We start from the raw sequence: 27,344 nt of genomic DNA, 5'->3' as shown, positions 1-27,344 counted from the left end.
CCATTGATTTATAAGTCTGCACACAATCTATCACATTGCTGTTTCAGTGTGCTAACATGGCAACCTCCACTACCCTACCACCACCAGTTGAGTCCTGTCCCGCACAGAGTAGGCTCCTCGCCCTTACCATCTCTGGCAGGATATGATGGTTCAGAGTACAACTTCTTCGGGCCACCAGATGGGGCCTACGCCAAAGAGAGACATTACTTTTCAGTTTTATATTCATCAAATAAATGTAATCTTAAATTTCACTCAAGTCCGCAGGTCTTCCTGATAGAAACAAAGTTACGTTGATGAGTTGCTATCAAGCAGCGGTAGTGGTGCATGGCAATTCAAAGAAAATAATGGTTTCAAATTTTAGGACTGTTCGTCAGTGTGTTGTCTGCCAGATGCGTTAGGACTGAGGGTGAGTAAACTATGACAGAATTTGAATTTATTGGTGAACTATTGCTTTCAAAATGTGTTCAACAAACTGTGCACATATGAATATGTCCACAGATTTTTGGCCATGTAGTATGTCACTCATAACAACCAAGCAGATATCTTTCATTTAGAGAGAGACAGATGCCAAGGCTCCTCAAAAGTCTTTCTATCCCATCATTCTCTAAGTCAGATATCTTGCATCATCTCTACCTTCAATTTGAGTCTTCTATCTCGAGACACAACTTTGTATCACTCAAACCGACTGGCATAACCTGGGATAATGACTCGCACTCGTCGAGGTGAAGAAGAATTGCTAGTCGCACTCTCAAAGAGGAAATGACAGCGTAGATGACATTCTGCCAAAAGGAGATTTCAAAGCAATACCAAACAGACCTTCTAATCTCGCTAGGCCACTCCAGGCCAAAAACACATCTCGACAGTACTGTGGAAACATTTTGAGATTAAAGCTTTCACACTTTGCTAGATGTACCCTTGTTTGAACATACAAGTTTTGTCTTTTATGTTTTCATGAGTGTGCTTCAAGACCTTGTAGAGCTAACACCGGTCCAACTGTTCCCACAAACAAAGCTCGCTATTTGTTTAATAACTGATTGCTGCCATGACTACGGTAAACAAGGGGGAAGCAGGGCTTTTTCTTTCTGTTTATGAACAAACACATCTTCTCGCAAAGAGCAATTTAACATTAACCAGGTGGAATGATCAACAGATCCCATAGGTTACACAGAGGGCAAGTCGTAATGTAAACACTCTTCAGAGAAAAAAAGAATGAAAGAGGGCTGGCGAGCATATATGGACAGCAAGGTCAATGCAAATTCAGCCCATCTTGAATAAACAGCTGGGGGACAAACTCAAGACAAACAAACAGTCATTCTCCTGACATTTAAAGAAGCATTAAAGCAGTTGGGCAACAGCTGCTAGTGGTCAACGTGAATGTGAGCAAGATGGGGGGCCGTCGCTATACAGGGCAGGGTCTCATGGACTTTACATTCCTCATACTATATTACTCATATAAGTTAGTCTTGGTCTGTAGAACAAACAAGCGAGACAAGCCAGATCATCCTTATTGCCGCAAAGAAAACGGCAGCAAGGAACTTGTAAAACACGTTATATATTACAGCAGTCAATAACTCAGTAACTAGTTCTTGGAAATATCAATTATGGCTGTGGGTTTGTTTTACTGTATTGTAAACATGCTCACAATGTTATTGACTGAGGAAGTAAAACAAATGAAAGTATTTGATAGTAAGTGTATGCACAAACACAACCAAACCCAGAATGCATAATTTATTTGCATCAAATATGCTCTATTATTTTAAATGATTTTAAAATTTAATTTTAAAAGTTTTCTTTTTGGAGTGGTGGTGATAGCATAATGGTTAAAGTCTATGATACACTCATGGCAAAGTTCTTCTTTGTTTTTTCACTCATAGCTAGAAAGTCAATACAGTCTCTCTCTCTCTTTCTCTTTTTTTCTTCCAGTCTTGTATGTCTACCTGCTCTCACATTCATTTCATTTAACTCTCAAAATCGATTTACCCCCTTTCTGAAAAGGTACAAAAATGAGTGATACAGGGTCCTAAACACACATTTATTACACATTGAGAGGAACATAATAAGATCCTCATGCGTGAAATCCTGATTGAAACATATCATCAGACCATCACCGCAAGCCAGGGCCTGAATTTCTGAAATGTTGCGCACAATGATTCAAATAAATTTGAACTCATTATCACACTACAAGCTTGAGAAATGAACGAGAAATGAACAATCAGGAAACAGAAAACTGAACGACAACTCCAGTGGAGAGGCTAAATAGATGTATAATTTCCAAAGGTACACAAAACAGTTTGCCTCCTCTGAATAAAATCACAGTACGACAAAGTCACAGCAGCGATAAAGTCCTGCTGTGCCAATAAAATGACAGAACTCCCAAAAGTAAGGCAGGCCACGGTATTTTTAGTGAAACAGCCAATAGAGACCAATGTAAATAAGAAAATGTGTAATGAGTTTTAATGCAGCTGCTACCAGGATAGAAAGGGCAATTTTGGGATGTGGAACTACAGTCAGGAGTGGTTTATGGCAAATTCCTCAGTGACTCTCCTTCAAGTGACATTGAAGGATTTATTCCAAGACAGCTTGGGATGATAAGCACACCAGTGCGAAAGCAAAGAGTCAGTAACTGTGAACCGGGTCTTGCCGTGTTCATGTGAGGCCTCGGGCTGTAGGTACGGAGGACTTCACTCAAAAAGCCCCACAGCACAACGGACAATTTAGAACTGTCAAATATCTGCGAAAACACAAGGAAAGGAAAACAAGGCATTCAATCTCCCGACTCCTCTGGGACTGGCCAAAGTGCATATTGTTTTAATATTATTTAAAAATGTGTCATATATTTTTAATTATTGTTACTCTAAATTCATGCAAGGTACACTCCCATGGGTGGGGAGAATGTGGACTTTTGCGTAGAGGAAATGTAGCAACTGCATATTTGTGAGACGGGGAGTTTAGCCTCAGCAAACTTTGTCCAATTATTATTTCCAGTCCAAACCATGAGAGGGCTTGTATTATAAGAAACATTATCTTGGGGGTAAATTACCCAGTTGCAGTGCCATGGTGTCAATTGTCATTAATGGCAAAAGCAACAACATAACTAAAGCAGAGGGTTTTCTTGGACAACCAATGCTTGATTTGCAGGCCGAGCAGCCTCTAGCATCATAGTAATAAGTGCTTGCTAAAGAAATAATGGTAAATATAAATACCAAAGTGCTCAAACAATTCAAGCAATTAAAAAATTATTTGTCAAAGCAGAGTCCGAGTAAAACACAAAAGGAAGTTTGTTATAGACTATATTGCTTTATTGGCCTCTGTCCTGTGTGTTTGGGCATCTTGATATTGAATGGTTGGGTAGTGTTCGATATGTTAAGTTAAATGTCTTATTGCTCAACAGAAGTACTTCTCATTGGAAGCGTTGAAAAGGTGTGGTGCTCATTACCAGACAAAATGAATAAAATGAGAAGGAATGGCATTTGTCATTTTAGTCCCTACAGGGCTTGGAGATCACAAGATAATGCAAATTCATCCTATGTTCACATTATTTGTGATAGCTTCTAATTTAATATATATATATATATTATAAAAAAATTATACATATACATATTTATTATACACATATATACATACATATATATATATATAAATAAAAGAAATAAAATCAAAAAAGTTCTTACGCTGCCCTCACGTTCATCGGGATTATCGTAAAATACGTGTTTTCTATTAGGAAGTTGCACATGAATGACCCCTTAAGTCGTAATAAAGGCTGTGAAACTCAGAAATTGAGTTTCCGAGTTGGGAGATGTTAACTTTTAACATGGCGGAGAAGATTACTGTTTCTACAGAAAATTATACGGTTTAGCACTTAGTTGCTTTTTTAGTGCTGTTTCAGTCATATACATTTACATATACCAGCATCCATTTGATGTATATTTTACATTCCAAAACCAATAAAATAGCATATATTTGTCATTATCGTCAGCAAGAAATCCAGAGAAAAGAAGTCCTCCATGTTTCCTGTTCTTTCCGACAACAAAGCACTTGACGTAGGCAACATTAGTAAAGGCTATAGTAAATAAAGAGTTTACAGTTTCACATCGAAAGTGTTATGAGACTTTATGAGAAGTTCTGTTCACACACTAATGTTATCAGCTTTGTAATCGCCTTCAAATTCCGCTTTTCAAGTGACTGTGATAATCATTTGCTTCAATTCTGATTCTCAGTCTCCAAAGTTTCCAATCAAATTGCAGTGTAATTTAACAAATTATCTGACAAAACTTCAAGCAAATATGCTTTAAAATGTCACTCTTTATTCCAGCCCATGTAAGAGTAGTGACAATACAATTTATAAGAATATTTTGCCAAAAACCGCAGCATTCAAGGCAATCTCCCTTAAATTCATATGGGAAGTTCTGCAATGCTTCATGTAATCCCAAACTGACTAAATTATGTTGAGATTTGGGCTCTGTGGATGCCATACCATCTGTTGCAGGACTCCTTGTTCTACTTCTATTCGCAAAAGGAATGTTTGGAATTAAATAAAATATATTACAATTTATATTTTTAACACACAAAAGCAGAAGATACAAAATATCCATCTTAAGACAAATGTTTTTGTGAAACATCTAATGTGCCTAAAATTTTTGAACAGTACTGTATATAGTGTAAACACACACACACACACACACACACACACACACACACACACACACACACACACAGAGGTGGCCAAATGTTTGGAATAATGTACAGATTTTGCTCTAATGGAAAGATTGGTACTTTTATTCACCAAAGTGGCATTTAACTGTGTATCACAATGTATAGTCAGGACATTAATAATGTGACTTTTTTTTTTTCATAACTTCTTAAACTACTTCAAAGTGTTCTCATCAAAAACTCCTCCATGTGCAGCAATTAAAGATTTGAAGATCCTTGACAATCTAGCTGTCAGTTTGTCCAGATACTCAGGTGACATTTCACCCCACACTTCCTGCAGCACTTGTCATAGATGTGTCTTGTCGGGCACTTCTCACACACCTTACAGTCTAGCTGATCTCACAAATGCTCAGTGGGTTTAAGATCCATAACACTCTTTTCCTTATTATTTATCTCTTGTACAATATCTGTTTCTTTGTCCACTCTAACCTTTGCTTTTTGATTTTCTGTTTCAAAAGTGGCTTTTTCTTTGCAATTCTTGCCATAAGGCCTGCACCCCTAAGGCCTGTCCATTTCTCAAAATAGAGTCTCTGATATACTTATCCTCTTGTTTAGTTGTATCTGGACCTTCCGCATCTCTTTCTATCCTTGTTAGAGCTAGTTGTCCTTTGAATGAAATCTTCCGCTTTTTGGCAATTTCAAGCATCGTATAACCTTCATTCCTCAAAACAATGATTGAATGATGAGTTTCTAGAGAAAGCTGTTTATTTTTAGCCATTTTTTACCTAATATTGACCTTAAGACATGCCAGTCTACTGCATACTGTGGCAACTCAAAAACAAACACAAAGACAATGTTAAGCTTTATTTAATGAGCCAAATAGCTTTCAACTGTGTTTGATATAATGGCAAGTCATTTTCTAGCACCAAATTAGAAATTTAGCATGATTGCTCAAGGATAAGGTGTTGAAGGGATGGCTGCTGGAAATGGGGCCATTTCCAAATGGGGCTATTTTTTCAAATAGTGATGGTGCTGTGTTTTACACCAGTAATGTCCTGAATATAATTTGTGATCAGTTGAATGCTGCTTTGGTGAATTAATGTACCAATTTCCTTCCGAAACAGCTAAATCTGTACATTATTAAAAATGTCCGAAATAAGGATCCGAAAAAAAGTCCTTCGAGATGCTGGTGGGGTTGGCTTTAACTACTGTGCGCTTGTTGATTTCCAACAAGCTTTGTGAGGCATGTAACATGCGTTTATCAGGTGTAAACATGCTGTAGATCTCAGCAATTTTGAGACCTGCATGCACAAAACCTAATTTCTGCACAACAACATTTGCCGTCAATGCTTGCGTCATGTGAACAATAGCAAAAGCCGTAGGGGAACCCCATAAGACTACTTTGCTACATTCAGGAATCACATGTTATATACAGCCAAGATTCTTTACCACAGACACCAACCACAACATCGTTTGGTATAGTTTCCGTCCTGCACACTTAGCCAATATCGAGATTTTGCACAGCTGTGAGGTTCCAAATTGTAGAGCTGTGCACAAAAATGAAATACCTTTCTGAATGTTTACTACAAAGTGTTGTTCCAAAATGAGTGGACATACTGTATGGGTTCCCTTCTGTCATACTGGTGTCATACACCTCTTCCTATAGAATAACTGCAGGTGTGTCATTACGCTAAAAGCTTCAAACTTCAAACAGTTAGTTGATATGGATATAGACACTTACTAATACAAAGAATGGGTTAAAAAGAATGGATTGAGTTCCATGTCTTCCATTAAGCAGTTAAACCAAAGGTAAAGGGCATGCTGGGGTAAACAGCAAATGACCTTGCATGAATCTGACGTGCACTTTAATGGAATCAGCTTTATAACAACTTTTTTTGTGTTAAATACAGTCCATGTCAGCGAGATATGTCCCACCCATAAAGCAAGTGCAATGACAATGTACAGTGGCCACTAACGCATCGTGCTATTTTCTGCAATTCCCAGCTGATTAGGGTCATTATGTTGGAACCCTGATTTATGCTGTCATTTCCTCTCAACCTATCCTGCATCAATGAATCTTAATGAATTGGTAAATAAGGGTGAGGATTACACTCTGCGACACCGAAACATTCCTCACCCTCCATGCCACCAGATTTATGGAGCCAATTAGGGACTAACGGAGAAAATTGTCTGGCAGGAAAATAATATTCTTTATGGTACAAAATGGAAAAGCATTTGCGCTGAAGGGCAATTGTATTGTCAGCATTACGTCCATAAAATATCCCCTCCACCCTACACAGAGAGAGAGAGAGAGAGAGAGAGAGAGAGAGAGCAGAGAGAGAGAGAGAGAGAGAGACTTTCGGGCAATCTTTCTTAAATTACAGAATGGAAGTGCATGCGTACAAGATGCTTTAAGACAAAAAGTGTTTTGTTTTTATTAATTAATTAATTATATATATGTCTTGACAGAAAAATGTATCCATTCTGTGCGACAAAATAAAATAGCCATTATACTTTTGATGTGCCATTTAGACAATGTTTCTAATTTTTAAAGTCTACAAGTTATTCCAAACCACATATAAATAAACAAACAAAAGAAACAATGCAAGAAAAACAATTACAGGAATGAAGACGACGACATCGTAAAATTTACTGCGAGTGCATTAAGGAGCCGTCGGCATAATTATGATAGGGTAAAAAATGGATTAAATAAACACCTTTCTTGTCCTGTTACCATGAATCATGCACCAGCACAAAAATCGCCTTTTAAACCAATCAGTCATCTCAATGATCAAAACAATAGCGCCTGCCGTGGAATGGCTAATGCCATCCTTTGCATAATTTTTTTTTTTATGTTCTATTCCTTGTCTTTTTTTAAGCTTACAAAGAGGGTATATAGAAATAATATGAAGAAAAAAAAACAGGTTGCAAGAGCAAGAATCTGCAAAATAAAAAGCCACCTCTTCTTATTAATGACAGCATCTTAGCAGCAAGCTCAGTGTGCTAACGAGCCCCCTTTATGTATTACATATTGTGACTAGATTCAGAGCGTAACAGCGGCTCGTCACATCAAACAAGCAAAGGCCTGTTATTAGATGGAGGGCCGGGAGAGAGGCTGTGTGAAAAGAAGTGGAAAATTAAAGTTGAAGCCAAGCAGGAAAGGCCTTAATTTACTGGCATGAACAGTATGCAAATGAGATTACTCTCTGCTTAACTGCATCATTTATGTCCATAATAATGGCATCATCATTATGGGACTCAAATTAAATTACAGCGTAATTAGCATATCAAAGTGATTGGTTAAAGTTTAAAACAAATACCCAATTTTCGTTAATGAAATGCTGTAATCGACACTCGTGTAAAAGTCGGAATGAAAACAGACAAAACAAATATGTGTTTTTGAGGGGCGGGGAAGGGGAGAAACCAGGATCCCACTCGTTTTTCCAAATGAAAGCCCTTGTGATGAGGGAGGGGCTTGCTAGTGGCTGTTTTTGTTGGGGTAGGTGGTTACTTACCTTGTGGAGCTCACACACTCCAGTTCCATTTCCTAGAGTCGCTCTGATCAAAGGTACTATTTCACACACTTGCCACTTCGGAGCTCATCAATAAAATACAAATCACTTCATGACTGATCCGATGAGTGGGAGAGTGTGTGTGTGTGTGTGATAGAGAGAGAGAGGAAAAAAAGAGGCAAAGGAGAGAAAGAAAAAAAGAAAGTGAGAGAGAGATGGGGGAGGGATGACATCTAACAGGCTTATAAACTTACATTTGAAAGGGGAAGGAAAACACCAAATTTCCAACAGAATTATCATGAATATTAACATTTAACCATTGCCATCTATTGCATGCCACTGCACCAGGAACAAAAGCCATTAACCCAATTCAAATTAGCTAGCAGTCCTCACGACATCATTTGCATCGGAGTAATTCTGGATTTATTCCAGAATTTCTTTTAAAAAACACAAAAGGTGACATTTTTATGAAAATCCTAGTATATCTTGTCAATACAATGGTAGTGCATAGTGATTCACTTTGAAGCTTAAAAAAATACACAAAAGTATCATAAATGTAGTCCATGCAACACACACATTATATTCCAAGGCATAAAATCTCTTTGTGATTATAAATGATGACATAATTTTAAGTTTTGGTGAACTATTAAGTTCTTTATTAAGTATAAAGTCCTTCAAGTTGGGGATGGTAAGGACATATCCCTCCCACTATTTGCCATGACAGATTTTGCCCCACCCCTTTATAAAAAAGCAGCGTGGTAGCAAAGATGTACTTAGTAAAGTACTGTTCTAATTTTAGTTTATAATAAAAAATACACAAAAACAAAAAACATTTGAGAATCGAACCTGGGACCTCTCGGATCAAAAGTAAAAAGCTTAACTGAAGTCCATCAAGCCACAACTCATCTTAAAGCTTTGATCCAAGTATATACAAGTTATCAAATCAAATATGTCAGTATAACATTGTTACACTTCTATTTATCAAAATTAAGAACGATTGCTCCCACATTTCAATATGTCAAAAGAACATAAAAGTACATGTTAACAAATTTAGTTAACTCATTTTAATGAAAATAGAATAACAATAAAAATTTGTTAGAAAATAAGGTATATATAGAATAAACAAGACATATATATATATATATATATATATCACACACACACACACACACACACACACACACACACACACACACACACACATATATATATATAAACATCCCGTTTTAATGAATACAAACTTATTGAAAAGTGTTGCCTTTATTTTTTTAACATAAACACAACACACACAATTTTTTAACACAAAGTGATGCCCATGGTTCAGACACACAAACACACACACACACACTTTTGTCACACAAACATGCCTGTGTGAGAGCAAATGCCAGAGTTTGTGTCATACGTTCCCTTTCTTTGATCCACAGCTTCAACACTTCCATGTCGCCACATTATTGATCTCATACTGAATTTATGATGCACTTCTCTGTTCCCAGAGCAAAATCTCAGGTCTTAACTCTCAGACATAAGTCAATCTCTCCTCGCCCCTTTCCTCATACCCCACCTCCCCTCAGGATTTTGTCTTGATTGATTTAGCCATACCACACCAACAAACGAATCGGGCCCGTGCACATTAGTGGCAACAGACTCTTCAAATTTTAAAGAACTGCTATTTTATTTTATTCATTGTGAAATCCATTATTGACCGTATTCCTAAGAAGTATGTAAATGACGTGCCTTTCAAGGTAGAGTCGGGGCAGAATCCTCTCCATCAACTAATGACATCGCTCATTACATGCAGAACAGCACGAAATGAAAGCGCTCCTGTCTGTGGTAGCATCTTCCCTGTGTAAATCCCTATGAAATGCTAATATCTCACTTCTAATTAAAGGATACTAAGTCCAAATGTACCTACGTGCCTACTAGCCAGCGACATACATTTTATTAAATCCCCCCGCCCCCCCGTTGCTACAGCCGTGTCTGTGCTACATTCCATTAATTCATATTTAATACCATTGCTGCTCAACCATTCTTCTCTTTTTTGCTTTCATTGCCTCTTTCATTTCTTATCTTTTCATCATTGTGTTCTGTGATTATAAACAGACACTTATTGTGAGCAAACGCATCATTATGGGGTTGTGAAACTATTTTGCAGGTGCATGCGCGCCTGGCCACTCAGAACGCAATATGCTCATGCGTACAGGAGGTGCTTACACTATACAAAACAAGAAAAACAAAAACAAAAAAAGTAGTAAACCTGTAAGGCCTCTAAAAGCCTGTACACATTTCAGATGTCTGAATGTAAACATGTTTACGTGCAGCCATTCTATGAATTCGACCTTGAAGTCGGTAAACAACTGCCTCACAAAGTTCATTAAGAGAAGGTTAAAAACAATGCTGCTCCCTTTTGCCTGCAAGATACTAAAGCTCTTTTTGAAACTGTTTTTTTTTTCTAAAACACAAAATGCAGAGAAAATTGATTACTTGGTATCATCATTGAATTAAAAAGCCTACCTAATGGTTGGTATGAAATATGGGCTAATTAGAGCTTTGGTTTTATAGCGCCTGTTAACGTAGTTATCACTTACAACATTGTAATGTCAAAATCAATACGGATTACTTATGTTCTATCTGCCTCCATTCCGTGAGGTGACAATAGCTTATCTATCGTGCACTTATTAGACTGGATTGAGCCAGACAGCATTTGGAAAAAAGACCAAAACCCCCTCTATGTAACCCCATTCATTCGGTATTACTCATAAGCAGACCTTAAGCCATTTATTCCAGCCTGACAACAAAACATGCTCACTGCTTTAGTGTCAGTAGACAATAGTGAATTACAAATATTTTAGTGTGTGAAACATGTTAGAGAAAGAGGATCATTTTAAAATAGTACATAAAAATACTGTGCATGAATGATAACAAAGTAAACAAAAACACTTTTAGAAACTAAAATCAAATGTCATATATAAACCTGATTACTTAAAAAATGCAATATAAAAAGAAAGTATAATGCAAGAAAATCCCAGAAATGTCATTTAAAGCCATGTTATGACAATATAGACAGAGATAAGGTGTAGCCTTTATTAAAACATGTATCTGAGTCAGATCTAAGGTTAGTCTGACTGACCTTCAACATTCTTCGATGTCCCATAATGCCATTCATCTACAGCTGCAGATAACATGGTGTAAATATCATAAGCATGAGGATTTTAGGATTGAAGTGAGGCCAGCCACATCCTTAACCTACAAGGAAAAGGGCGAAACAACCTCTACCCTTTAAAGGCCCCTTTTAAATAACACAGCCATTAAAACACATTATTAGCAAAAAAATAAATAAACTGTAAAAGAAAATGTAAAAAGTAATATCCTTGACATTAAAGATTTCCATCATACCTATAAAGGCTACTTTTACTAATAAGCTACATGTACAGAAAACCAGAGTTAAACTGACAAAATAGTTTTACACCCAAGGAGAATGACACTCCAAAAAATACTCACCAATCAGAGAAGAGAATAAAAGAGCTTGATTGGTTGTTTAGCAGTTGGAACTCTAGAGTGTATGAGGGTGCAGCGAAGAGAGGAGGAACACAACCTGTGACTGCACTAAACTGTACTGAAACACACCCAACCTTATCCCCTACTGATATATACCTAAACAAGACAAACACAGGCAACCAGTGAACAGGCAACCACAACAAACAAAAGAGTGAACAACCAAAAGAGAGAGTCAGTGAGAGATACACAAACACAAATAGAATGAGAGCAATATAAGAGAAGAGTGGTAGAAGAAAAGCCGAATTAAACAGTAAAAAAACAAAGTAAAATGTTTCAGGAGGTCTTGAAAAGTAAAGATTGAGCGAAGATGGAATATCAGAATTGGAATAAGATTTATTGGCAGGTTTGCTTACACATACAAGGAATTTGTCTTGGTGACAGGAGCTTCCAGTGCACAACATTACAATACAGAAACAAAAAATAGAATAAGAATAAAAATTGGATAGAAAATAAGGTATATATAGAATAAACAATAAGACACATATATACATCTATACATACATATATATATACACATATACATATACATACATATATACATATATATACATATATACATATATATATATATATATATATATATATATACATATACATACATACTATACATACATACATAAATGCATATATAAACTCAGCAAAAATAAGAAACATCCATATATCAGGACACTGCATTTAAAGATAATTTTGTAAAAATCTAAATAACTTCACAGATCTGTAAAGGGTTTCCATGTTTGTTCAATTAACCAAAAATAATTACTGAACATGCACCTGTGGAACGGACATTAAGACACTAACAGCTTACAGACTGTAAGCAATTAAGGCCAGTTATAAAAACTTAGGACCTTTCTACTGACTCTGAAAAACACCAAAAGAAAGATGCCCAGGGTCCCTGCTCATCTGCGTGAACGTGCCTTAGGCATGCTGCATGGAGGCATGTAGACTGCAGATGTGGTCAGGGCAATAAATTGCAATATCCGTACTGTGAGAAGCCTAAAACAGCACTACAGGGAGACAGGAAGGACAGCTGATCGTCCTCGCAGTGGCAGACCATGAGCAACAACACCTGCACAGGATTGGTACATCTGAATATCACACCTGTGGGACAGGTACAGGATGGCAACAACAACTGCAATAGGCTGAGGGGTGCTGAACTGAGGGCTTGTAGGCATGTTGTATCCTTACCAGATATCACCTCCCCCAGTAATCAAAACAAGTAAGTACAACCCCCCCAAATGTACAACATGATAAATGGAAACATGTAAATTCTTCACACTGTAAAGCCTCCCCTCCATGTTCAAGCCAAATCTACACCCCTAGCTAAATATCACTAGCAGTCATGCAGTGAGTCATAGGTACAGTACAATATTGTAAAAGTAATAGGCAAGGCCTTTAACTGGCCTGTGCCGCTTGTTTTTTATTGTCTAAGTGGCAGTTTAAAAGCCGCTATGCTGGGCTGGGCCCCAGGCTTTCCTTCTGCACCGTTTTAACAGAGATGAAGCCATATTAGGGCGTGTATGCTAAAGTAAACAATAACATAGTTGCAATGAGATGGAAATTTTTCAGCTAATGGCGTTTGTCATTCCTGTTTTCAGTCCTGGACTTAAGCTCTTTGCTACTTTATCTTTTTTTCCTCTCTTTTTTCCTCCCCCAAGCTTGGGAGGACTGTGTTTATGAATAACAACTAAAGATCTCAGTCTTTGACCCAAAACACACAGTAAATATATCTGCTTTCATTGCGCCCGTTTGCTTTATTTGTTTGAAAAGCTGATTTTGCTTCCAGTCTACAGCAAAGGAAACTCTAACTAGTAAATACACATTCAACTTTCATATTAATGTAACTGTTTAATTTTTAGTACACTACATTACTGCACATATAAGTGCAATTGTTACAATTCTTTGATCAAATTCAATACATTAAAGTTTCTAATATAGGAGTTCAAATCGGACCTGTTTTTTTTAAAGAGTTTTAAAGCCACAATAAAACTATTTTTTTTCAATCCACAGCTCAAATACTCTCCCTCTCTTTCTCTCTCTCATACACAGACACACACACACACACCTTTCAAATGCAAGCTGTTTATTTACTTAATGTTAAAGCTTTTCCATTAAGCAGCCAGGCCCAGGTGCTTCATCCCTAAAAGGGGATTTTGCTTCCTCAAATAAATACTGCAGTGAGGCACTGCCAAAATGATATTGACCATGAAGTGAATTCAGTGAATGTCAAATAGAGAACAATAAACACCAAGATTCATGAGTCATCAAGGATAAAGTATATGCTTTAATTTCATTGAATGCTTCAACTTCATGATGATTTATTAACTTAATCTGACAATTGTGTGGTTTATTTTGTATTTTAAGGAAGAAACGCTAAGACTAAGTGTGTGGCTTACTTGAATAAGTTCATCATTGTGCAAATAATTTCACTTTTGTTCTACCAAATGAGTTCAACCATGCAATGTACTTGCATTGCTTGATTAAAGAAAAGAAAACGTCCGATGAGTATAAGCCTGCATCAAAATGTAAAAAACAAACAAAACGAAAACAAACAAACAATGGACCTGTGAGGGACCGAGCAGTCAAGGAATGAGGGCCGTGACAAAATCGGTTTCCCAAAATAGTCTTTTAATGAATCAAACCAAAATAATTCAAATAGAAACAAAAGTAAAGTCCAAATAACCCAAATCCATGTTCAGGCCAATAAAAGAGGTCAACAGAACAAAACAAAATTCCAATATGAAAGAACTGAACTGACCTTCCAAATGAAACAACTGGGACACATTTATACAAATGGACAAGTCCACATTAACACACAAGGGGAAAACAGAAAACACAAACTTCAAATACAATTACAAAATTCATAACAAGGCCAGTTAAAGAATTAGAATAAAATTAAATGCATATCTTGAAGAAATAAACAAATAACAACAAAGAAAACGTATCGGTTACCTAACGTAACCTCGGTTCTCTCTAGATGAGGGAACGAGTATTGCGTAAGCTAGCTTACGCTACGGGAAAGATTCATCTTTTCTGAGATATTGAAGCCAAAAAATTATCCTTAATTTTGTATCCATTGTCAACGCAGTGTGGCAGCTGCAGACCTTGAGCGGGCTAGCTAGCGAGCTCATTGGTTGCTCTGCGGCAACTGCTGCAGCCTATAGACGAGCTTGGGCGAACTCACATCCAATGAGAGGCGTCCGCGCGCTCACTGCATCAAAGCCCGCCAAAAAGGGCGTGACTAGAGTGCATATAAGCGTAGTTCGTAGGCTGGAACCCTGGTTTTCATTGACTGAAGCGAAAAGTCGCTCGTGGCGCGAGCACGGCCGGCTACGCAATACTCGTTCCCTCATCTAGAGAGAACCGAGGTTACGTTAGGTAACCGATACGTTCTCTTACGAGAGGTTCTCTCGTATTGCGTAAGCTAGCTTACGCTACGGGAACCCATTGTCAACGCCGTGCGCGCCAAGCATCCACTGTATGAGCCCCAGGGAATTAAGGGGGAACCCGGGGGAGCCCTTATGAGTGGGGAAATAAGATTTGGCCGGCAAGAATGCGGGTCAGTGTGTGTGTAATACATAAGCACACAGTGGGAAGGGAACGACAGAGTGGCGGTGCCGGTCTGTGTGGAATGTGTCCCATCAGTGCAGCTCACCAGGGGAGCTGTAGCGTATTAAACCGCTAGTAGTTTTGCCTGCAGAGCGGGCACTTCCATATTGTAAAATCTGACAAATGTGTAGGGGGAAGTCCATCCCGCTGCCACACATATGTCGTGAATGGGAATCCCGCTGGACCATGCCCACGAGGATGCCATGCCTCTAGTGGAGTGAGCCCTAATGCCCAACGGGCATGGCAGGTCTTTTGACGCGTATGCAGCAGCAATAGCGTCCACTATCCATCTAGATAGTGTCTGTTTCGAGGCGGCGAGACCTTTGGTGCGCCCTCCGAACGAAATGAAAAGCTGCTCAGAGCGTCTGAAAGCGGCGGAGCGCGCGGTATACAATCTCAGTGCTCTGACTGGGCAAAGGAGATTGGCGTCGCGTTCACTATCGGATGCTGGTAGCGCCGATAGGGAAATGACCTGTGCTCTGAAAGGAGTACCGATCACCTTGGGAACATAGCCGTGTCTAGGTTTTAAAATGACCTTGGAGTCACTTTGTCCAAACTCAAGACACGCAGCGCTGACAGACAGCGCGTGAAGGTCTCCCACACGTTTGACTCATGACAGGGCAGTCAGAAAAACGGATGGAATGATATTCCGGACATTATTCAAAAGGAATTGCAAATTGTATTTGCAATTGCGTTTTCAATTTGTGGACGCATAAAATGTGACATAATCCAAACGCAATTGCAAATCGTGCATTACGGTTTGCATTTTCGTTTAAGCGAACGCACAGTGACTGCCAGATTTCAAATGGAAAAGCAAAGTCCGTTTGCAACTGTGTTTCCCATATCTTACAAGTTTTGGCCCTGTCATATTTAAATAGCAATTTCAATTACCACGTCTGCTTTTTCACTTTCTCAGCGTCGCGTATGTAGCCAGCCAAAACTCAAATGGAATACTAATTCCCTTAGTATTTCCATTTCCGATGCCTTACACAGAAACCTGTCAATCAGGGTCAAGGGTGGGATTATGCTATGGGGCGTGTTTGTCTTGGGAAGTGACATCACTCACAGTCTATCAGGATCAATAATTAACACTGCACTTTATTCATCTATAATCTCACACTGGACTGTCAACATATTCTCCTCAATATACTACTACATATATATATATATATATATTTCATATACTACTACTTATTGTATTGTATATTGTGTGTCTTGTTTACTGTACATTGTATATAATTATTGTGTTGTGTAAGTATGTGTACATTTGACTTGTAAATTGTTTTGTGTAAGTATGTTGTTTACTGTAATTGGTATATGTCTCGTCACTGTCATGACTGCTATGTTGCTCGGAACTGCACACAAGAATTTCACCTACTGTTGCACTTGTGTACATGGTAGTGTGACAATAAAGTGATTTGATTTGATAAACCGGCATCTGTTCAGGGCATCACCTCTTGACCGTCGACTGTGAGTGACGTCACTTCCCAAGACAAACACGCCCCATAGCATAATCCCACCCTTGACCCTAATTGACAGGTTTCTGTGTAAGGCATCGGAAATGGAAATACTAAGGGAATTAGTATTACATTTGAGTATTAGAAAATCAGTTATTTTGAATTCTTATAATAAAGGTGGCTTAAATTTCATTGATTTTGATTCTCTTAACAATACCTTAAAAATTAATTGGCTTAAACGTTTCCTTCACAATCAATCTTCTATTTGGAGTATAATCCCAAGATATATTTTTTCTCAATTAGGAGGTATACATTTTCTTTTAATGTGCAATTATTAAATTAGTAAACTTCCTGTCAAACTTTCCAATTATCATCAGCAGATGATTATGGCTTGGAAACTTATTTACAAGCATAATTTCTCGCCACACAATTTTTTAATTTGGAACATGTAGTATCTTCAGAAATGTAGGATACCACAGAACAACTGTAATATTCTTCATAAGAGGAAATCTTTATTTCTTGAAAACTGGTTCAATAATGGGGTGATATTAGTAAACCAGCTATTTGATAGTGAAGGTAATTTATTTAATTATTCCGATTTTGTTTCAGGATACCAATTCCCAGTATCTAGTAAAGAATTTAATATAGTTTTCAAGGCCATCTCTTTGGAAATCTGTATGCTGTTTAGAAACAATAATAGTGCTACAGTGACTTCTGTTTCTCCCCTAGCCCTGAATCTACTGTGGTTGGTTCTATTTGTTTTTCAATACATAAATCCAATTATAAAATTAGGTCATTATTTTTGGACCCTGTTACTTCAATTCCTTCCTCCATTTCTTATTGGAATAACCTTTTTGATGATATTAAATGGTCATATGTTTGGTCACTTCCTCAGAAATTCTTTCTAACTAATAAAGTTAAAGAAATGTCCTATAAAATTATTCATAGATTTTATCCAGTTAAATACTTTTTTAAAGAAATTTAGAAATGATATTGATACTTCCTGCTCTTTTTGTGAAGCCTCCTCTGAAACTGTTGATCATTTGTTTTGGGAATGTCTTTTTACTCGGTCTTTCTGGAACAATATTGATGCTCTGATTGTCCAAAAGGTTTTATGTAACTTTTCTTTATCATATAGACACATTCTTTTTGGATTTTATGTTAAAGACAAGAATCTAATTAATGCATGTTTTTGTATAAACCTTCTTTTATATATTGGAAAGTATCATATCCATAAATGTAAATATATAAAAAGTAAACCCCACTTTAGCTTTTTCAAAGAAGAATTGAAGATGTATTTAAATACAATTTCAACTTCTGTTAACAAGAAAGCAATGAAAACATCCAGAATTAGTGCCATGTTTAATATTCTCTCTTAATGTTTTTTTCTTTTGTGCCCTCTTCTTCTTTTTTTTTTCTTTCTTCTCTTACTCTCTTTTCTTTTTAGACTATTGTTGAATACATTTCAATTTCTTTCACATTTCCTCTCTTAACTTTTCCTTTCTGAACCATAATTTCTCTTTTGTTTTGAAAGATTGTTTATATTTCTTGTATGTATCGTCTTGTTCTGTTTGTTAATATTGCAATAAAAAAATAAATAAAAAAAAAATAGTATTCCATTTGAGTTTTGGCTGGCTACATACGCGACGCTGAGAAAGTGAAAAAGCAGACGTGGTAATTGAAATTGCTATTTAAATATGACAGGGCCAAAACTCGTAAGATATGGGACTTTGCTTTTCCATTTGAAATTTGGCAGTCACTGTGCGTTCGCTTAAACGAAAATGCAAACCGTAATGCGCGATTTGCAATTGCGTTTGGATTATGTCACATTTTATGCGTCCACAAATTGAAAACGCAATTGCAAATACAATTTGCAATTCCTTTTGAATAATGTCCGGAATATCATTCCATAAAAACGGTTTTGAGTGAAAGGTATTTCAAATCCACGGATTGAAGTGGTTCGAAAGGGGGGGGCTTTCATAGTTTCGAGAACTATAGAAGATCCCAGATAGGAACCGATGGGGGGCGCGGGGGGTTCATCCTTCTAGCTCCCCTAAGGAAGCGGATGACCAGCTCGTTTTTTCCCCATGACTGGCCGTGCAGGGGTTCAGCGAACGCCGCAACGGCTGCCACATACACTTTGAGCGTGGATGGGGATCTGCCCTTATCCAGCAGCTCTTGTAGAAATACTGAGCAGCTGACTGACACCCCACATGTCCGCGGGTCCAGGTCTCTGTCGGTGCACCATTTTGAGAACACAGACCATTTTGACGCATACAGTCTTCTTGTGGAAGGGGCTCTAGCGTGTATAATGGTATTTATTACTCCTTCTGGCAGAGCGACGGGTAGTCGTTGATCACCCACGCATGCAGCGCCCAGCGCTCTGGGTGGGGATGCCAGATTGTGCCGCGAGCTTGAGAGAGGAGATCTGCTATCACTGGGATGGGCCACAGCGCTGTCAGTGACAGCTGCGTAAGCTCCGGGAACCATGTCTGATTCTCCCAACGCGGGGCTATGAGGAGCACCGAGTGACGCTGCTTCCTGATCCTCTGCATTACCTGTGGCAATAGCGAGACGGGGAAGGCGTAAAGCGGGCGCCTGGGCCAGTCCTGGGCCAGCTGCCCTCGCTCGAGAAAAATATCGGGCAGTGAGAGTTCTCTTCTGACGCAAAGAGGTCTATCTCTGCTCTGCCGAATAGGTGCCATAACGCCTGGACTGTTTGAGCGTGCAGGGGAATATTGTCTCTGGACAGTCTGTCCGGGCCGCCGCTCAGGTGGCCTGGCACGCGCGTCGCCCTCAGCGAGCGCAGGTGGCACTGGGACCAACTCAGTATGCGTTCCGTCAGATGGAAAAGGTTCCTGGATCTGACACCGCCCTGACGGTTTAGGTAGGATACCACAGATCTGTTGTCCGAACGGACCAGGACGCGGTGACCCTGAATGACCGGGAGAAAGCGCACGAGCGCGTACTCGACCGCTATCATTTCCAGACAATTTATGTGAAGGAGCTTTTCCTGAACTGACCATAGGCCGAAAACCGGAGAGCCCTCGCAGACCGCGCCCCAACCCGTGTTGGACGCGTCTGTCGAGATGACTTTTCGGCGAGATACAGCTCCCATCGTCACTCCTTGCTGATACCACTCGGCCACTGTCCAAGGCTGCAGAGCTGAAATACAGGTCTGAGTCACCTTGATGGGCTGGCGGCCTGTGGCCCAAGCCCGGCGAGACGCGCGGGTGTTTAGTCAATGCTGAAGCGGGCGCATGTGCAGTAAACCCAGCTGAAGTACTGCTGCGGCTGAGGCCATGTAACCTAGCACTCTCTGGAATTTCTTCAGAGGCGTGAGGCTGTTCATCTGAAAAGATGCGGCTAGTCGCTGAACACGGCGCCAGCTGTGTAGATAAGCGAGCCGTCATTGCCACGGAGTCTAGTTCTATCCCAAGGAAGGAAATTGTCTGACTGGGCTGTAGTGAGCTCTTGGTCCAATTGACTGCAAGACCCAAACTGTTCAGATGGCTGAGGAGAACTGCTCTGTGAGACAGAAGCTCCATATGTGACTGAGCCATAATCAGCCAGTCGTCCAAATAGTTCAGAATTCGCGAAACCCTGACTCCGTAGGGTGCGAGCGCCGCATCCATGCACTTCGTGAAAGTACGGGTGCTAAGGACAGGCCGAACGGAAGGACGGTGTATTGATAAACCTGGCCGTCGAAGGCGAATCTCAAGAATGGCCTGTGACGGGGATTTATCTGAATCTGAAAGTAGGCATCTTTCAGATCGAAAGAAAAAAACCAGTCCCCCTGGCGCACATGCGCGAGGAGTTTCCTGATTGTAAGCATTTTGAACGGTCTTTTTGCAAGCACCTTGTTCAAAACCCTGAGATCTAATATGGGTCTGAGGCCGCCGTCTTTCTTGGGAACAAGAAACTGCACCAGAACTTTTCTGTAAAGCCCCGACTCGCTCAGAGAGGGTGGCACTTTCTCTATGGCCCTTTTGCACAGAAGGCTTGCTATATCTGAACGAAGCATGCACGCTGCTTCCGTGTTCACAGTGGTTTCGAGCCGCGCTCTGAAGCGAGGAGGGCGGCGATCGAACTGTAGCAAATAGCCCTGTTGTATTGTGCTTAACACCCACTGGGATATCCCTGGAATAGCTTCCCACGCTTTGAAGCGTAACGCTAGAGGGTGAATGGCCAATTCGCTCTGATTGCCGCACACAGAGCGCTGAACAAAATGTGTGAGCGCGCTTAGTGTGTTTATGCATGATTGCTCGCGAGACAGCATGAACAGGCTGTTTTGTGAGTGACTTCCGACTGGAATGAATGAGGAAAGAGTCACATCTGTTACGTGATGCGCAAGCATAGTCATGGGCACGGGACTTACACACAGAGGAATGTTTGCTGGCCGTGTAACAGAGCGGGCAGAGAATGGGCATGCGCGACGTATTCGTGGGCGCATTTATTGACTATAGCGCCGAGCGGTTCAGTAATCGCTTTATGTGAGCGTGCTCTGGTGGGGACACGAGACAAGCAGTGCTTGTGTGCAGAAGTGAACACTGGATTGTGGGCACATTTTCTACACATAGGGCTGGTCGTGGTGACAGAGCTGCCAGAGAATGGGCGCCACGACGCATTTGTGGGCGCCTTCATTGACTCTGACGCCGAGCGGTTCAGTAATCGCTTTATGAGAGCGTGCTCTGATAGGGGCATGGGATGTGTTATGCTTGTGTGTAGGGGCTAACACAGGGTTGTGGGTACATTTTCTACACATAAGACATGTTTGCTCTTTACAAGATTTATTTGGGTCGCCGTGAAAACGGCGCTTGAGTGCAGGCAAGCGGGCAGTGTCACCGGCTTGTTGGCTGCTAAATTCACCACTGCAGTAGCCTGAGAGAAGGGGACTGACAGGGGGCGAAGCTTTGACGGTGGTCCGGCCGCGGCGGGACTGAGCCGTCATTTGTTCAACAAAGCTAGGAGGACTTCGGTTGTTCAGGTTTCAGCGCAATCTTAGGCCGAGGCCCGTGGGGGGCGGTGGTCTACGGCGGCTGTCTGAGCGCGATCTGGGGCGGCTGGGAAGTCTGGCTTTGTTGAGCTGGGCGCTGTGAAGATGCTCGTGCAGGAGGCTGGTTACATGGGCGGCCTGCAGAGGAGCTAGCGCGGCGAGGCAGGAAGAGATTCATGGCTTGGGTGGCTTTCTGGACTTCCGAAAAACGGTCAACAATGCCACTTACCGTGGAACCGAAGAGACCGGACGGAGAGAGCGGCGCGTTGAGGAACGCGGAGCGCTCAGTTTCTCCCATGTCGGCTAGCGTTAGCCACAGGTGACTCTCGGTTACAGTCAGCGAGGCCATGCACTTCCCTATAGCTTGGGCTGCAGCTTTGGTGGCGCGAAGGGCGAGGTCCGTCGCGCTCCTTAGATCTGTAACAGCCTCTGGGTGCCTGCCTCTCTCATCCCACTCCCGAAGAAGGTCCGCTTGGAGGATCTGCAAGATGGCCATGGAATGCAGAGCAGATGCGGCTTGGCCGGGCGGCGGAATAGGCGCGCCAACACAGGTGGAAGTAGTTCTGCAGGCCTTAGACGGGAGCACTGGTTTAGACCGCCATCTCGCGGAGGGCGAGCAAAGGTGTGCTGCTACCGAATCCTCGACCGGGGATGGAAGAGTAGCCCTTCTGGCGGCGCCGCCCACTGAAGCGAGAGCGGTGGAGACGTGGGATCGAGTCCTGGCCGAGAGAGGCGCTGCTCCACGATTTAGAGAGCTCGGCGTGGAGTTCCGGCAGGAAGGAGCGGCCCAGGCGCTGGCGCCGCGGTGACGGCTTTGAAGATAACAGCCGCCGAGTCTGTTGGGAGCCTGCTCAGGGGCGGTGACCACTCGAGCCCGAGGCGGTCGACGGCCTGTGTGAGGAGGCGTCTCAGTTCCCCTTCGACTCCGGCGCGGGTCCTGCTGGATTCCTGGGCCGTTGAGGAGGCTTGTGACCACTCCTCGCTGTCCGAAGCCATGATGGAACAGCAGCCTTTGTCCTCCGCCTCGCTCTCCGAGGTGGCAGCAGTGCGGCCGCTTGGCGGCATCTGCGCGTCCTGGGGGGGCGGGGAGGGTGAACGCGATGCTCGAGGGAGGGGCTCCGCGAGACAGTCGCTTCTAAAACCGGTTCCGGCAGCCTTTGGGAGCGGCGCTTCTTCCGGCGCGGCGAAACAGAAGGCGGCGCGGCAGCTCCGGTTTTGCATACTTCGTGTCGAGCCCGCAGGGTCCACATCGGAAGCTCCTCGCAGAGGTCGCATCCGTCGTCAGCGAGGGCGAGCTCTGCATGCCCCAGTCCCAGGCAGAGAGCGCAGATGATGTGTCGGTCTCCGGCGCTGAGAGGAGCGCGGCATGAGCCGCAGGAAGTGCGAGGCATCTTTAAAAAGACGCTCGATACTCTTTTGTGAAGTTCGCTGAGGAACTTAGCTTGCTCTAAAAAAGGATACGTCGCCGGATGGCGTAGCTCGCAGGATGGCTGAAGGTGGCGAAGACGGCCGGCTTCTTCGAGCGCTGTCCACGCTTGCTAGATGCCCCTCGAACGGCGACGCGGCTTCTAGTTCAGAGATGCGAAGAGCTTCGCTGAAGAGATGAAAATCAGGGTTCCAGCCTACGAACTACGCTTATATGCACTCTAGTCATGGCCTTTTTTGCGGGCTTTGATGCAGTGAGCGCGTGGACACCTCTCATTGGATGTGAGTTCGCCCAAGCTCGTCTATAGGCTGCAGCAGTTGCCGCAGAGCAACCAATGAGCTCGCTAGCTAACCCGCTCAAGGTCTGCAGCTGCCGCACTGCGTTGACAATGGATACAAAATTAAGGATAATTTTTTGGCTTCAATATCTCAGAAAAGATGAATCTTTCCCGTAGCGTAAGCTAGCTTACGCAATACGAGAGAACCTCTCGTAAGAGAACCAACAAATTAGAAAATCCAAAACACAACCACCCCAATTCCACACAGTCAATCTGCTGGTTGGTAGTGGAAAGCGGAACTAAAGCAGCGGTCGAAGAGCAATGCCGGTCCTTAAAACACTCGCCGACCACTATTCACAGCTAACAGCTCCAGCCATCCACTCCTCAGCACCACAGCGGTAACTTAAACTATATGCCGTACACCATAATCTAGAATGTGTGCACTCCAACTAGTCAATGATGCACCAGAACTTAAATACCTAAATATTATTACCATATACCTAGGATATGAAAACTAAAGAGTTAAGAGAACTAAAATAAGAAGCTCAAACAATGTGCCGGATAAATTAAAGAAAGCATATGCATGTACGTGTGTATGTGCGCATGTGCGTGGTACGTAGGTGCGCATGTGCGTGGTACGTATGTGCGCGTGTGTGTGGTATGTATGTGCGCGTGTGTAACATTACCGCTCATTGATGTGTGGCTGCCTCGTGGGCCATCACAGGACCAATGCACTAATTTGATAATTTAAGGACACTCTATGATGATTTTATCATTCAACTGGTCCCATTTAAATACGGTAACCCTTAAGCCTGAATGAAGAAATAAAAATGCGATGCACAGAAATAATAAATTAAAAAAAACGTAATCTGAAGACAAACTGAGCTTTTTAATGTAGAGTATGTGACAAACACACTCACATTCATTTTCAAGAGTGTTTTGTGGACAGATCTCGCTTTTATCTCTCTGAAGACAACTCCCCTGACAGAAGTCGAGACTGCTGCCTGCCTGACTGCCATCGCTTCAATTCAGTACAAAGATTCTGTCATGAATACTCGCTCCAACACAGTGGCAGACAAACTATATCAAAGCTCTTCACCCTCTAAAGACCACAATTCAAGCTGTGAATGCCACGCCAAATATAATGGATTTCTAATTCAGATTTTCTAATATGCATTCGGAAAAGGATTCACCTTTGTCTCGTTCCCATTACAAAAAAGTACTGTGGAGGTACCGTCGTGCAGTTGTGGTGTCAGATGGCAACACGATGCTACTTTCATATCTACAATGGTACTGTTTGATTACCATTCTGTTTTCATGTACCATTGTGTTTACATGTTACTCTAAGGTTCTTCAAACAATCCAGTATGTCAAAAAAAAAAAACATAATATTTACACTCACTAAGCACTTTATTAGGAACACTATGATCCTAATAAAGTGCCCGACGTGGCCTTCTGCTGTTGTAGACCATCTGACTCGAGGTCCAACATGTTGTGCATTCTGAGATGCTATTCCTCACATAACAATTGTACAATTGTAAAAGTTGGTTATCTGATTTAATGTAGCATTTCAATCAGCTTGAACCAGTCTGGCCATTCTCCACTGACCTCTCTCATCAACAAGGTGTTTCTCTCTGCAGAACTTCCCCTCACTTGATGTTTTTTTTGTTTTAAGCACCATTCTGAGTAATCTCTAGAGACTGTTGTGCGTGAAAATCCCAGGAGATCAGCAGTCACAGAAATACTCAAACCAGCCCATCTGGCACCAACAATCACGCCACGGTTGAAATCAATGAGATCATGTTTTTCCCCATTCTGATGGTTGATGTGAACATTAACTTATGTAATAATCTTATGAATAAGTAGGTGTGCAGGTGTACCTAATAAAGTGGTTGATGAGTTTATATATGTAGTATATAAACAATATATCCATTATACATTGTTACATTTTTGTTAGTGTGTACACTTTCATCAGGTAAATACTGCACACCTCTATTTCTTTAAATAGGAATGGGACACTTCAAGGGCGACATAAACCTGTGTTTCCCACATGAGCACCATGTTTGTAGCATGTGCGCTAACTACTGCACTGATCTAGATACACCTCTTTCACAGTGAAAGTGATGAGATTTCTGAATGCCAAACCAACTTACAGTTATAAAAAGTACCATGTTATAACCATGTTTTTACGATTTATTTATTTTTACATGCCACCATAATAGTATCTTTCTTGGACATGGTTCTATAGTAATACCATGGGTTTTTGACACCACCATGATGGTAATACTATTAATACGGAAGGTAAAGGCTATACTTTTTTGTAAGGGAAAATAGTTAACATTTTCATGATTAGCAAAAAAATATATAGTTGTCTTAGCTAAGTCTTTGTTAAGTCTTTTGTATTAAAAAGAAACCCTTTTCATTACAGCAGAGCAAAAAACCTCACCCTCTTTTCTGTAAGCCTTAGCTTCAAGCACATAAACAACTGTGTGACTAGCACACACATTTAACTTTCTTGTTAGCAATCTCCCCCGTGTGGTGCTTTAGCCATGCTGGCTTGTTTATTATGTTCATAGCTTTGGCAGAAAAAAACGATTAAAGTGAACTCCTACGATTCGAAAGCACTTGTAAATGCATAGAAACACACTCAGCTGTAGAAACAGGGGAATTAGGGGCTTCCCAAATGCTAATGCTAATGCAAAGCAATTTTCAACCTGATGCTGATACACAGAATTACTTTTTTTTTTTTTTAGTAAGCAATAAATGTACTCGGAAGAGCTATTACATGGACCCTAATCCACCACTGCGTCCTAACATGCATCAATATACAACTTTTCATTTGGTGTGTTACTTCAGAATTGACGTCTGTGTGGTTGCTGTAAAATGAGAGGATGAGGCAAATAAAGTAAATAATCAAGTGTATGATCTTCAGAGGCATTCCAATTTAGCCCTAGGCAGGCGCCACACAGAAAGCAAATATCATATTTTCCCTGCTGTTTAGCTCTCTGGAGGCTAACAGAGTTTAAGTGTATAGACTCCCTTAAACTTATGGGAGTGTTGTTGGTTGTAGAGAGCTAAACGTCAGGTGTCCAGACAGAAGTAAAGGTGTGCTTCTGTCAGGAATAAACTGAACTGTATAGTTAACTGTTTTAGATACCAAAAGTGTGAAAAAGTGTAAAGCTATACAATTCTGAAACACTTTGTTATTGTTTCACATCGGCATTCATTCTCATGTTACTCTTTTGCACTTTGTAGAGGATAAGCAATCAAATTCAAATTGAAAAGTTATGATGACCCTTAGCCTGTCCAGCCAAGAGCTTGAGGGCAGAGGGAGGAGGGAAAACGCACCATAAAACATCACTTGCCTGCAAAAGTGTTAAGTCACTGTATGATCGATATCGGGTCTCTTAGACACCATGGCACCAAGTAAATTTGAAGCAATTGTTTGCTGTAGTCACTGCGATTTCTGCTGTAGGGCAGAATAGCACTGTGAGTTAGATCAACCATACACCCTTCCAAAATGCCTATTGGAACCCTTTGCCAATTTGAATGCCCAAACTAGGGCTGTCACAATTATGAAATTTGGTTGACGATTAACTGTCAAAAATAACTGCGATTTTGATGATTAATTGTCTGTTTTAGGGCTTTCACGATTAATTTTCATATACATTGCCATATTTCATATTTAAATTCCAACATATATATATCAAATAATAAAATGGGGGTATATGATTTACTTTTAAGGCCTTAAAAATTAAATGGCATGAAAAATTATGTTTTAAATACCAAAATATTTCGAAATACTTAAATATCTCTCGTTTTGGTCAGTTTTACATTTACACTGTTGTTTTGGAACTCTTGTATT

The 27,344-nt window shown here is 40.9% G+C and overlaps 1 protein-coding gene across 10 annotated transcripts in view; it reads right to left on the bottom strand.

Annotated features, from left to right (window-relative positions):
• LOC127646979 (forkhead box protein P1-B-like) overlaps positions 1 to 27,344 on the bottom strand; it is a 247,987-nt gene that overhangs the window by 134,721 nt on the left and 85,922 nt on the right. The window contains exon 1 of one of the 10 annotated variants that reach the window (XM_052131004.1): positions 11,661 to 11,732. The exons of the other annotated variants lie outside the window; for them this stretch is intronic. The gene's annotated coding sequence lies outside the window, so the exon portion shown is untranslated. Of the gene's footprint in view, positions 1 to 11,660; positions 11,733 to 27,344 lie in introns of those variants that run through there. 10 annotated transcript variants of the gene reach the window in all.

Source organism: Xyrauchen texanus, chromosome 7 (assembly GCF_025860055.1).
Source record: "Xyrauchen texanus isolate HMW12.3.18 chromosome 7, RBS_HiC_50CHRs, whole genome shotgun sequence".
Taxonomy (NCBI): Eukaryota; Metazoa; Chordata; class Actinopteri; order Cypriniformes; family Catostomidae; genus Xyrauchen; species Xyrauchen texanus.
Note: the sequence above shows the minus strand (reverse complement) of the source record. Positions and strands in the feature narration are given on the sequence as shown.